This window comes from Delphinus delphis, chromosome 8 (assembly GCF_949987515.2).
Source record: "Delphinus delphis chromosome 8, mDelDel1.2, whole genome shotgun sequence".
Classification (NCBI taxonomy): Eukaryota; Metazoa; Chordata; class Mammalia; order Artiodactyla; family Delphinidae; genus Delphinus; species Delphinus delphis.
In genome coordinates this window covers 31,780,148-31,789,632 of record NC_082690.1, presented here as the reverse complement: position 1 = coordinate 31,789,632, position 9,485 = coordinate 31,780,148, and positions in this window count along the sequence as shown.

Sequence of the window (9,485 nt, the reverse complement as noted above, 5' to 3'; positions counted from 1 at the left end):
TATTAAAAAAAACTAATTGGCTAAAACAAACAAGATCTTAAAAAAATGTTCTCAAAAATATAAACAAACCCAAATGTTTTTCAAGCTCACACAATCTAGGATTAATCTTTAGTAAATAAACACTTGTTGGTTTAATTAAAATAGGCATGTCTTTAAAGTTATCAACATTAAATATAAAACTTTTACTCTACTTAGGTTTGCCAAGAATTAAATAAGTTTATGTTATCTCTGTTACAAAACTTGTCAGCAAGTAAAATAGCTTGGGATGGTGACTGACTTTGTCTAATATCTCATGAAATTTTCATGAGTAATCTAAACATAATTGTTGGGAACAAATGATTTAGATAGACATAAATGGAACAGGACTTAAAAAATGCTTTCCAAATCTTTTGGTAACTTAAAACTTTAGAGTTTTGCTAACCAAGTTAAGGAAGGTAAATGATGGGAATTCATTGACTATCTAGATAATTTCCAGATAAGATAAAATACTGAAAATTAATTGCTAAACAAGTCTTTTACCTATTTTTGTCTTATTAGAGAAAATCTGAAGATGTTTGGGTCTTATAGTAAACATGTTTTTTACCACATTGAAGAAAATATGTGCTGAGGAAATGTATGTTTCCAAAAATTGTGAAATGTATTCATAAGTTTGCTAATCAAAAACTACTGGTATAACAAACAGTTTACAATTGCTTACCTCTTAGTTTTCACTAGATATTAGGGTTTCTAAGTGTTAAGAATTCTAATTAATGTAATTAAAACTACTAAAATTAATAAGAAAACCATTTTCATGTGCAAGGAAATTTTTTAAAAGTTATAAGGAATGGAAATGTATTTTGTTAAGGGAAAAGAAAGTAATTTTGTCCTAAAGAAGTTGAGATAGAGGTAAAAATAGAGATAGAGATATATAGAAAGAAAGAGAGTGAGAGAGCATAGGACAAAATCTGGATGTTAAAAAAAAAAAAGAAAAAGGATGTTATAGAAGGTTTGTGGAAAAGGAACCCTGCGAAAAGAGTTTTGTGTGTGGTTAGGACTAGCTACACTTAGAATGAATTTAATTGAGTGAATGAATTTTAATATCAAATGTAAGCTGACACAAAACTAGAATTTGATTTTCTCTCTTGTTAAGAGGACAAAGTTTTCTAGAAATACTGATCTCCTTTTGATAAAAGATTATAAAAGTTTTCTTTACCTTTTAAGTAATCTATTGTAACTTTTTGTATTTGCCTTTTAAATCTTTTCTTATCACTTTGGTTAAGTGAAAAACTATGTATTGTTTCACAGTGACCTATGATCGTATTTGACCAGATGTTTTAAAACATTGTGATACCTTTGATAAACTTCCCCAAATCAAAATTTTTTAATAAATTTATTTATTTTATTTACTTATCTTTGTCTGCATTGGGTCTTCATTACTCTGCACGGGCTTTCTCTAGTTGTGGTGAGCAGGAGCTGCTCTTCGTTACGGTGTGTGCCCTTCTCATTGCGGTGGCTTCTCTTGTTGCGGAGCACGGGCTCTAGGGTGCACGGGCTTCAGTAGCTGTGGCTCACGGGCTCAGTAGTTGTGGCTCGCAGACTCTAGAGCACAGGCTCAGTAGTTGTGACACACAAGCTTAGCTGCTCTGCGGCATGTGGGATCTTCTCAGACCAGGGCTCGAACCCATGTCCCCTGCATTGGCAGGCAGATTCTTAACCACTGTGCCACCAGGGAAGCCCCCCCAAATCAAATTTTAAATGAAGTCCTTTTGACCTCCGGCTAACTTTGTAATTTTTCAGAGGGTCCCTGAAAAATCTCAAAGAGAGATATTAAACATCATTTTCAAGAAATAGATGATTCTGGAAGTTTTTTATTGTTGTTGTTACCTCTCCCTTAACCACCTACAAGGATTTAGATAAGAGTCTGTTTCTGGAATAGAGATATCACCAGATTTATCTGCAAAGAATATGGACTAGGTGTGGTGGGGGACTCTCTGCAGGACCTAGGGGTCAGAGTCCACTCTGTGTTCCACTGTCTCTACATGGCTCAACAAACATTTGCTTTTCCATCTCCATGTGAATTGGCTTCCTCCCCCTTTGAAGTCCCAAACTACTACCCTCAACATTCTCTTTTGTCTTTAGCTGAAGATGGTATTTAAGGTGAGGATTTTGGCCATTTTGGCAGGTTACTCAGTTTTCCTGGGTCTCTCCCATGTATACATGTTATTAACTTTGTTTGATTTTTATCCTGTTAATGTGTCTTATGTCAATTTAACCCTTAGATGAGTCCGAAGAATCTAGAAGAGAAGAGGAAATTTTCTTCCTCCCTTACAAGGGCAATCCACAGAAGAGAAGGTCAAAGGAAGGAAACACACACACACACACAGGAGCAGAATGAAGCCACTTGGACATTGCTTTGCAAAATTGGAAGTGGGTTTCTCTTCTGCAGACAGGTTGCCTAACATATCTCATACAAATACAGATGAAGAGGGGAGGCCCTCCTTAGCACCAAGGAAATGAATGAACTCAAGTTTCATGTCTGTGTTTCATTATGAATAACAAAGCTCTTGGGATTTTCCAACCCAAGTCAGCCTTAAGAAGATCCACTCTGTGGAGACAGCAAGGAACTTCCTCCTTTCTAATACCAAGTTCATCAAATGATTAATAAGCCCTGCAAAAAAAAACTGAATCATGCTTAGAATTCATTTTATAAACACAAAACATCTTACAGTGAGTGACAACAATGTCTAAATGTCTGTGTTTGGGCATAATTCAAGCAAGTCCTTCATGTCTTTAGTCATATTCTTGTCTGATTTTGGAAAGACTCTGATCCTGCTTTTCTTCAATCCAAGTGCAGCCTGTCTTCCAGGACCCAGTTCTGGTAACACAACACCCATGAAGTTCATTTTTTTGCTTCAAGCCCTATGCAAGCAGCTAACAGGCACTGTATTTTCTGCTTCAGCTTTTGTGACCCTGAGCAGATTGTTTGCATTCTGATATCTTTCCCAGAACCTAAATCCACTGAAGGAAACCAGAATATGTCACCCTAAAATATGTCTCTTTGAGATAAAAATTATTTTGAGCTGAAGACAATTATGAAGCAGCAAATGCAAAACAAACAAACAAACAAACAAAAACTCCCTTTTTGCCCAAAGACAAGATATAAATTTTTTTTTTTAACTGCAGATAGACTTTTAGCCCAGAGGAGGCACCAGTAGAATACCTAAACTAATCTTACTCCATTAGTTTCTTCCTATATATTTACCTTCTCACGGTTTGCCACCCTTGGAAGCCTAAAACTTCTATCCTTTTCTCGTCATTTCTCTACAAATTTATTGTTCTTTGTTGAAAATGCTATACAAACTGGATTTCTAAGTCACTTTTTTGGGTTACTTTTCATTTAGATTCCTCCCTCATAATGCGGACTATGTGCATTTAGTAAACTGTTTTCTCTTGTTAATCTGCCTTTTAGTTAGAGTTCCAGCTGAAAACCTAAGATGAGTTGTGGTGAGTTGTGCCTCTCTTACACCACTAAAGTGGATTTTGTGGGTTTCCTTCTTCTCAGCTTCTTCACTGGTGCCAACCACATTGACACCTACCCACACACCATATCCTTGTTGAACCTGCCAAAACTAAGATGTATGGTTTAGAGATGATAATTTATGTGCTTTCTATGTCTAATTTCTGAGAATAATTAATTTAATTGCTACTAGAATTATACACTGAGAATGAGAATTGCCACCTGAAATAAAAAATAAATCTTTTCCTTTTATCACAATGAAATTTTCAAAAAGTTTAATATATAAGTAATACATGGCAGTTATAAAAGTATTTGAACCACAAAAGATATAGGAAAATTAGTAAGGAAACAGCTCTGTAAAACATGAAGAACAGAATAAAATATCCATGAATATTTCAACCACCATTACAGCACCATTCTTTTATGTACCTTTTTATGCATATATGAACATATAGTTAATTTCAGATAAGTGCAATTTTGATTATGTACACCTTCCTTTTTCAAAATAGTGGGTCTTTTTGTTGTCGTTATTTGTTTGTTCATTTGTTTTGTGTGCATCCATTTCACTTTTTCTCTCTCCACTGAATAACTCACCCCATCCTGCTCTGTGGTTTCCTTTCCTTAATAATCTGGTATACAGTTTTCTATCTTTTTTCTCCTTATTTATATTGTATGTACACACACACACACACACACACACACACACACACACATATACACATATGCAAGGGAGGAGGTTTGTCATGATTTGTTTTATAAAATGGAATTATACTACATGCATTTCTCTGAATGTTGCTTTTCTCACTTAATAATCACATCATAGAAAACCATCCAAATCATCCAAAATAGATCTAACTTGTTCTATAAAAATCCCTTTATTGTATTGCATAGTTTAGACATACCACAATTTTCAGGGATTTCCTTACTGATGGGTATATATACTGTCTTCAGTTTTTTATTCCACAACAGTGGAAAGGGAATCTTACGTCTACTCTACATTAACACTTTTCTTCCCTTATCTTTGCAGATTTGTTAATTTTCTGTTTGTTCTTCTCTGTATCATTGTCTAGTAACTTGAATGGAGCAGTGGTTCAGAACCTTTTAGAGATTATGGGTCTTTGAAAAAATCTCATGAAAATGATAAAACCTCCCCAGAAAAACATACTTACACTTTTTAAAAAATGCTTATAATTTTAGGGGCCTTGACCCCAGAGGAAGAATTCCTGAATTTGAGAAAAATTCCATACAAAAAAGTCACAAAGGAGATTCTCTCATGGTAGCAATCATCCACCAAATCTCCAAACCTCTTCCTCCAGATTATGTATCAGATTATGGACTTGTTGGGGAGGAAAAATGTTCCTTCTACCCATCTAGGTTCTTCTGGCTGATCTAAGAATTAAACTGACATGAGACTGATTAACAGGAGAAAATCAAACAAAGTTTAATAACATGTATACATGGGAGAAACCCAGAAGAACTGAGTAACTCACCAAAATGGCCAAAACCCTCACTTTATTTATTTTTTTATATTTGAATATTATTTTATTTATTTTTTGTACAGCAGGTTCTTATTAGCTATCTATTTTATACATATTAGTGTATACATGTCAATCCCAATCTCTCAGTTCATCCCACCCCCCACCCCCCCGCCACTTTCCCCCATTGGTGTTCATACATTTGTTCTCTACATCTGTGTCTCAATTTCTGCCCTGCAAACTGGTTCATCTGTACAATTTTTCTAGGTTCCACATATATGTGTTAATATATGATATTTGTTTTTCTCTTTCTGACTTACTTCACTCTGTATGACAGTCTCTAGATCCATCCACGTCTCTGTAAATGACCCAATTTCGTTCATTTTTGTGACTGAGTAATATTCCATTGTATATATGTACCACATCTTCTTTATCCATTCGTCTGTCAATGGGCATTTAGGTTGCTTCCATGACCTGGCTACTGTAAATAGTGCTGCAATGAACATTGGGGTGCATGTGTCTTTTTGAATTATGGTTTTCTCTGGGTATATGCCCAGTAGTGGGATTGCTGGGTCATATGGTAATTCTATTTTTAGTTTTTTAAGGAACCTCCATACTGTTCTCCATAGTGGCTGTATCAATTTACATTCCCACCAACAGTGCAAGAGGGTTCCCTTTTCTGCACACCCTCTCCAGCATTTGATGTTTGTAGATTTTCTGATGATGCTCATTCTAACTGGTGTGAGGTGATACCTCACTGTAGTTTTGATTTACATTTCTCTAATAATTAGTGATGTTGAGCAGCTTTTCATGTGCTTCTTGGCCATCTGTATGTCTTCTTTGGAGAAATGTCTATTTAGGTCTTCTGCCCATTTTTGGATTGGGTTGTTTGTTTTTTTAATATTGAGCTTCATGAGTTATTTATATATTTTGGAGATTAATCCTTTGTCCATTGATTTGTTTGCAAATATTTTCTCCCATTCTGAGGGTTGTCTTTTCATCTTGATTGTAGGTTCCTTTGCTTTGCAAAAGCAAAACCCTCACTCTAAATACTTAATAATCTTAACACTTAATACTTAAATAAATCTTCAGCTAAAGACAAAACAGAATTTTACGGTAGTGGTTTGGGACTTCAAAGGAGAGGAAGGCAATTGACCTGAAGGAAAAGCAATTGTTTGGTAAACAAATGTTTGCTGGGCCATGTAGAGAGGAATTTTAACAGACTTTGCTAGGCTCTTACCTGTTTACCTCACTTAGCGCATATTATACTATAGTTACCTATGGTGATAGCTCCCTTCCTGGAACAGGTCTTCTATCTAAATTATTTTAAGCAGTTAGGGGGAACATCAAAGGTTCTACCTGAGCCTTTTGGGCCTTGATTACTTTCAGCTCACAATAATCCACATGCCAAAGAGGCACATCTTGGGGTGGCAAATCTTGCTGCCCTACAGACTTGTAACACAGTAAAGGCAGGCAGCTGAGAAGGCAATGTTCCCAACCTTCTCTATAGAAGTACAAGGTACCATATGGTCACTGGACAAATGTTCTTTTACATACTGACTTGGGTAAGTTTGGGGCTAATGTGGAGGTACTGTCTTTCATGCAACCTAATTTTAAGTGCTTATCATTCACTTATCACTTTATTCTCATAAACTTGCCATTTGCCATTGTTAATGTTGTCTTGGTTCTATTCTTATAGGAATAATAGGTATAGTATATAATTCCTTAGACCCCAGATCTTTTAAGAACAATTTTATCACATTCTCAGACTGATGGGTGGGAGACCAGAAGCCTTTCTGAGTGCCAGACCCTGTTTCTGTTGTAACAGTAAAGAAATGGGTAGGAGCTGCTGCAGTTAGGGAAATGGACTCCATGTGTCTCCTCTCCTATGTCAGTTTCCCCTTTCTCATCTCTCCCTTAAAGTTTAGAGGTTAGCCCAAGGCCATAGGACATCAGAGATAGACAAGGTCCCATGTTCTACTGAGCCACGGCTGGAAACTTAACCACCTGATGGCACAGATGGTATCACATTTGGAGTATCTTTTACATTTAACTGTATGTAGTTTTTTTTGATGTATATTTGATTTAAAATATTATATTAGTTTCAGGTGTACAGCAAAGTGATTCAGTTATTTTTTCAGATTATATTTCATTATTGGTTATTACAAGATATTGAATATAATTCACTGTGCTTTGCAGTAAATCCTTGTTGCTTATCTATTTTATGTATAGTAGTTTGTATCCTTTAATCCCATACTCCTAATCTGTCCCTCCCTCACTGCCTCTCCCTTTTGGTAACCACAGTCTGTTAAAAATCATATGTAGCGCTTTTTTTTTTCATATGTAGTTTTAAATAACAAATTCCTCTTGTTTGAGTGATATGATGGGACTATTACTTTACATTTAAGAAATACATAAAGAAGAAAATACAACCTGCATGGGTCTAAGGTGGCATGGTATTCATTGAAACTACAGCCTCCTCATCTCCCTTAGAGATGGGATCCCTAAGGTCACCAAATAAACACACCAAAGTGCAGTCTCAAGCCAGGGCTATATGTGAAGTGAAGAAGGCACCAAAGAGCAGAGATGATTAAGGTCAAGTTGGGCCCCTGAGACAAGGAGAGAGGAGCCAGGGGAAGCTTTAGAGCTAATGACTATGCAGATTCTACTGTTAGATGAACCTGGATCGGGTTTCCTTAGGCACCAAACTAGGGAGAATGAAAAACTCAGGGAAAACCATTTTAAGAAAAGCAAGTTAATGCCATGTGCTGCTGACAGCAGAATGTCTCAGTTCCCCAAAATTCTGTGACAGAAGATGGCACACATGAAAATAGACATGGATTGGATTTTAATGAGTCAAACAAATATTACTAAGACTGGTACCAAAAAATAAACCCAAATTCCCTACCATAATCATCCCATGGGAAAATCCACCATTTTGATATTTCATATTGCTGTTTGACTTACCCCTCTATTTTTCTGTGGGGAAAATCTTTGCAGTGAGCAAATACTGTGATTTCAGCTGCAAGTTCCCTTATTATCATTGGCACCTCAGCAGCAGTGTTTGGCTGTCTTTCAATCATGACAGGGATCCCTTCACATTTTCCTTGTTACCTAAGAGTACCAGGGCCTGGATGGCTTTGGCTCCTCCTAGAGCCTCTTTTGCTCTTCAGCCTTTGGCATGCCTGACCCAGTAGCATCTCCCTTTGACTTTATTGGGATCTCAGAGCTAGGAAATCTTGTGATGGTGTAAAAGAGGAAAGTCATTGGAGAAAGTGAGGAGCTTTTCTTTTTTTTTTTGGCTGCATTTGGTCTTCGTTGCTGTGCGCTGGCTTTCTCTAGTTGCGGCGAGTGGGGGCTACTATTCATTGCGGTGCGCGGGCTTCTCAATGTGGTGTCTTGTCTTGTTGCAGAGCACAGGCTCTAGAGGGTGAGGGATTCAGTAGATGCGGCACGTGCGCTCAGTAGTTGCAGCACGTGGCTCAGTAGTTGTGGTACACAGGCTTAGTTGCTCCGCGGCATGTGGGATCTTCCCAGACCAGGGCTCAAACCCGTGTCCCCTGTATTGGCAGGCAGATTCTTAACCACTGCATCACCAGGGAAGCCCCGAGGAACATTTCTGTATGAAAGCATTCTGTATGGCAAGCACTAGGCCAGACACTTTATACACGTTATTTCCTTCAACTCCATAATGACTCTAAGATGTTCGTATTATTCCTACTTTTTAGATGAGGAACAAGAAGCTCAGAGAGTTTTAATAATTTGCCTGTAGCTGACCAGCTAGTTAAGGAAATAATGGAATTTGAATGTGGTATGTCCACATTCACTAATGCCAGGGTTTGAGGCCTTGGGAGAGCTCCCCACAGCCTACCCTAATATCATATCCTGAAACAGCCATTGTTCTCTCTGTCAGAAAGAAACAGAGAATTGGTTTTTTGTTTTGTTTTATTGTTGTTTTTTAGAAGAAACTGTATCTGGAGCAATTTTCCTTTTAAATAAAGTTTTAATTGATATATATATATATATATATATATATAGTATAAATACAGAAAAGTATGCAAATTATAAATGTTGATATTAAAGTATTTTCATGAAATGAACACACTCATTTAACCATAAATGGGTCGTATTATTTATTTAGTGTTTTTTCTTCAGGAGTTTCTTAAATTTTCTGTGGTTTTTCTAGCTATTAACTATTAGTGTAATTTTTATTAGGGAACGTCTCTTCAGAGAGAGAAACTAATTCCCAATTTATCAAGAAGACACCAACCAAACACCAGCCATTGCATAATCAGAGATTTTTACACCTCTCTCTGAAGCAACTATCTTCTTTCTTTGCTGTCCCATAAGACCCCAGCTCACTACCGTTAAAACAAAATTCAACAGAGTAAATGTGAAGATCTAATTGGCTTTATTCAATAATTCATGAATTGAGGGACATCTCATTCTGCACCTAGAAGGGCACTTACAGGGGTTGTGCAAAATGGAAGGTTTTCGGGGAAAGAAGGGTGGGA